We start from the raw sequence: 5,167 nt of genomic DNA on the forward strand, positions 1-5,167 counted from the left end.
CATGTCTACTCTGCCTCCTCAGGATGACTCCTGGGCTAGAGCCGTGTACAGGAACACAGCTCTACCACCTCTTAGCATTGTGCCCACATGTCCTGTGTCCCTGCACTCAGAGACATCAATGAAGACCACTACTGCCACACATGGAGTTGTCAAACAAGATAGCATGGGCATAACGGAGCTCAAAGGCTTGGCCAAGGGAAGAACTGGACAGAGGGAGGAGTGAGAATGCAAAAGACCAGGAGCAGTGTTGCCCCCTCCCCACCCCAGAAGGGGCCAGGGCCATAGGTGTACCTCCAGTAAGACTGTGTTTGATGAGGGTCAGTCACCCTTTCTACTCAGTGTTCTACCTCAATTTCTGTACAAAAATATAAAACAATAAGGTGCAGTTTATGGTTCAGTGACACTTTTCCTTGCTTTAATTAGTTTGTTGCCTTTTTCTGCTTGTGAAATGAGCTTTCGATTACAAAATATCAAACTACACTCAAAAGAGGGTGTAGAAAAGGCTAGCCATTGGCACAGCATGAAGAAGCTCACAACTAAGGACAGAGAGCAGCAGCAGGTGGCAGATGTGGGGAATGGTGGAAGGAGATGTCACGGGAAGCTAACCTATACAACGGGGTGAATGCTAATGTCAGCACAGGATGACTGGCCACTACTGGGGTGGGTACCACAGGGTTTGGGATCAGGCTCTACACAACAGTACGTCTTCCAGTTAAGAGTTCTTGGCTTGCACCGATTACAGGCTGACTGGACCCATTTATTAGTTTTTCAAAATGCTGTTGTAGACCTGATAGATGTACTGAGAGACTTCAGGGGCTCTACACTTCAGTGACAGTGTATAATTGGAGTTTCCTGGCTGGATCCGCAGCTCTGCCAAAATCCAAATGCCATTAGTGAGCTTCAGGGACTGGTACAGCATGTCCTGCCCTTCCACATTCCTCTTGGCGATAGTGTAAACATTGTTGTTTTGTAACTTGCTGAAAACTGTGTGAGCATTTAAATGACATTCCTTAATCTGAAACTGGAGTTCATTTTCATTGGGAATATCCTTCCACGTTGCAAGGAAGACCTGGCGTTCCATTTTGCCATCTTCTACAAAAAGCACATTGAGTGGGATGAGGCAGCTGAAGTAGAAGACATCAATCAATATTGTTTTTAACAACCACCTGCAAGTTATTCAGCGGTTCCATCTTCATGACCTGGCCCAAGGTGTTGAGAGGCAGAGAGACATCTATCAATGCTCTGGTTTGGCATCAGTGGAGTATGTATGGCCAAGGGAGTGCTTGGGATGACACCGAAGCTATTTTTATTAAACTGGAATGCAAAGTCTGTCATATGCTGCAGAGCTTTGTCGGTGAAGTTCATTTCCATATAGATGTGCCCTTGGCGGTGAGTAAATGTCCCCGAAATCTCCAAGCCTTTAGCCTTTACTGCAGGCAGCCAGACCGCCTTAGGAGCCACATATCCGCCAGGTGCCATGCCGATCCCAGTGGAAAGCTCAAACAGGTCATTCAAACCACTGCTGACCACAGCAAGAGTAGGTGAAGGAGCGAAAGTTGCAGACACTGATGACGGGATGAAGGGTTGTCCTACCAGGCTATCCAGTCCTCCTCCTAACAGATCCACTGCTCCCATCTGTATGGAGGACACTTGCGGGGACATTCACCAGGGGACCCAGGTCAAGATTTAAAAGATCCCCCAGAAGGTCACCTTGAGAGGGGATGACCTGAGGCTGTTCCAAGTTGGTTGCAGTGGTGGTGCCAACAGGGCTATCACCTGCATCAGTGCTCCCATGATGAATTGGCAAGTGTTTGCGATGAATCCCATGACTCCCTTCGACAAAAGCATTTGGAGGTTTATGGTACACAGAGGCCAAAGAACCAATGTGGCAGATGAGCTCATCCAGGAGGGTAGGCTCAATGAGGTGTCTCTTCAGAGATCAATGGCTTCTCAGACAACACTACTTCTTTGGCTGTCATAGGGTCAGTTGAAAGAAGGCACCAATAAATATAGCCCCGATCTCGAAGGTCAGGATTATCAGAATCCTGTGTGGCCAAGCTCAAGACGTGTTGGACCAGCTCCTGTGTTTCTGACGGCTTCTTGAGAAACAGCTTCACTATGGCAGTAAGCAGTGTGAGCTGCACCTGGGTGCTTTCATCATGAAAACCCTCCAGGGAAGCTCTCTAGTAATTCATCTGCATTATTGATTCTTTCAGCATATTCGCCTACAATCCAAATCATAGCTGCTTGGGCATCGGGTTCATCCAGGGAGTCCAAGTTCTCACACAGCGTGGCAATAATACTTTTATACTTGTTGGGGTATTTTCGGAAGATGTCCCTGATGACAACAATTGCCTCTTGGACCACATAATTTACTTTGGTCTGGATTAGATCAAGCAGTGTATTTATACAGCGTTCTGATGATTGCTCCAGTTTGATGGCACACCGTCCAATGGCCCTCACAGCTTTGCGAACAAAGTCCACATCAACTTCAGTGGCATATTCCTTCAGCTCCGCCAGAACCTGAGCAATGTTGGCTTGGGATGCAAGACGAATCATGATGTCTAACTTCTCTAGTTTAACATAGATAGGATCATTGTACTTCACAAAGAAGACCTTGATTTCCTGCTTCAAGATTTCAGGCCTTTTCTGGACAATTAGGTTGATGTTCCTCAGGGCGACATACTGTACTTCAGGCTCCCCAGACAGCAAAGTGACAAGTGGAGGCGCTAACTTCTTTAGCAGCATATTGTAGTAGTCAGAGTCCTTGGGTAACAATTCTAGAAACTTCATTAGGACTTTTACTGCTGAAAGCACCACTGCAGAGTTGGCATGGGATAGCCGAGGAGTTACTCGCTCACAGATGCTCTGAGCTTCCCGGTCATCTTTAGGGTTGTAATTAGACAGGCAGTCCAGGATGAAAATCTGGCCCCATTCAGTGCACTCATTCAGGGCTGTGAGCAGCTTATTGATATTCTGAGGGTTCAGATCAAGTGAGTTGCTGTTTGGGTGAGACTCACTGATCTCAGACAATGCTGCTACAGCATTAGCCACCACCATTGGGTTTGAGTCTGCTATGAGATCCCGCAGAGAATCCAGAAATCCCTGATCTTCCACCATCTGAGCATTGATATCATGGAGTTTTGCCACTCACACTGCTGCTGTTTTCTGAACATAAGGGTCTTCGTCCTTCAAGCACTTGCGAAGGGGTTCACAGAGATACTCTGTGATCTTGCCCATCCGGATACATCCCATGGTTCTAACCACCGAGGCTCGAATCAAAGGATTGGGATCTTCACAATTCTTCACAAAGCTGTTGACAGCCATGATGGCCATGTCTGGCTGACTCTTGGCATAGTTCATCAGATAGAGGTACACGAGCTTCTTTAGTTCCAGATTATCAGTCTGCATATAGTTCACCACATCTGGGAAGAGAGAGCTCACGTCCTTCCCCACGGTCATAGCAGCAATCACTTTCTTCACAGCCTCCTTCCTCTTTTCTTTCTTTTCATTGTTGAGTTCAGCCTTTAATTCAAAGATTTCCCCCTTCTTATTGGTTGTGAAGTACTTGGAGTCAGTCATGATTCTGGATGTTTAGCGTGAACCGGAGGCAAGGGCGGGGTGACGGCAGCAGTTGGGGAGCACAGCAGGGGGGGAGGTGTAATGGTTTCCTGGCCATCACGATTCTCTCTAGATCTAAGCCACCTACTTTGAACTTTTATTAGATATTTTCTTTATTTACATTTCCAATGTTTTTCCCTTTCCAGGTCTCCCCTTTGGTAACCCCATATCCTATCCCCCCTACCCCTGCCTCTATGATGGTTCTCCCCTATCTACCCACTCACTCCGGTCATCCTGCCCTGGCATTCTCCAACACTGGGGCATCAAACACCTTCAGGCCCAAGGGAATCTTCTCCCACTGACGACAACAAGGCCATCCTCTGCCACATATACAGCCAGAGTCATGGGTCCCTCAATGTGTACACTTTGGTTAATGGTCCAGTCCCTGGGAACTCTGGGGTCTGGCCGTTGACACTGTTGCTCCCTCCATGTGGCTGAAACCCCCTCAGCTCCTTCAGTCCCTTCTCCAACTTCTCTATCAGGGACTCCATGCTCAGTCCAATGGTTGGCTGCAAGCATCCACCTCTGTATTTGCCAAGCTCTGGCAGAGCCTCTCAGGAGACAGTCATATCAGGCTCCTATCAGCAAGCACTTGCCTGCATCCACAATAGCATCTGGGTTTGGTGACTGTATATAAAATGGCTAATATCCACTTATCAGTGAGTAAATACATGTGTGTTCTTTTGTGATTGGGTTACCTCACTCAAGATGATATTTTCTAGTTTCATCCATTTACCTAAGAATTTCTCAAATTCATTATTTTTAATAGCTGAGTAGTATTCCGCTGTGTAAATATACCTCATTTTCTGTATCCATTCCTGTGTTGAAAGACATCTGGGGTTGCCGGGCAGTGGTGGCACACACCTTTAATCCCAGCACTTGAGAGGCAGAGGCAAGCGGACTTCTGAGTTTGAGGCCAGCCTGGTCTACAGAGTGAGTTCCAGGACAGCCAGGGCTACACAGAGAAACCCTGTCTCGAAAAACCAAAAAAAAAAAAAAAAAAAAAAAAAAAAGACATCTGGGTTTCGTCCAGCTTCTGTCTACTATAAATAAGTCTGCTATAAACGTAGTAGAGCATATGTCCTTATTACATGTTAGAGTATCTTTTAGGTATATGCTCAGGAGTGGTAGAGCTGGATCCTCAGGTAGTGCTATGTCCAATTTTCTGAGGAATTGCCAGACTGATTTCCAGAGTGGTTGTACCATCTTACAATCCCAACAGCAATGGAGGAGTCTTCCTCTTTCTCCACATCCTTACCAGCATCTGCTGTCACCTGAGTTTTTTATTTTAGCCATTCTGACTGGTGTGAGGTGGAATCTTAGGGTTGTTTTGGTTTGTATTTCCCTGATGACTAAGTCTGTTGAACATTTTTTGGTGCTTCTTGGCCATTCGAGTTTCCTCAGTTGAGAATTCTCTGTTTAACTCTATTCCCCATTTTAATAGGGTTATTTGATTCTCTGGAGTCTAACTTCTTCAGTTCTTTGTATATATTGGATCTTAGCCCTCTTTTGGATGTGGGATTGATAAAGATCTTTTCCCAAACTG

The 5,167-nt window shown here is 46.3% G+C and overlaps 1 pseudogene; it reads right to left on the reverse strand.

Moving 5' to 3' along the window:
- Positions 1-371: 371 nt before the first annotated feature.
- Positions 372-3,646, reverse strand: LOC117694055 (AP-2 complex subunit beta pseudogene; annotated as a pseudogene).
- Positions 3,647-5,167: the final 1,521 nt, after the last annotated feature.

Source organism: Arvicanthis niloticus, chromosome X, assembly GCF_011762505.2.
Source record: "Arvicanthis niloticus isolate mArvNil1 chromosome X, mArvNil1.pat.X, whole genome shotgun sequence".
Taxonomy (NCBI): Eukaryota; Metazoa; Chordata; class Mammalia; order Rodentia; family Muridae; genus Arvicanthis; species Arvicanthis niloticus.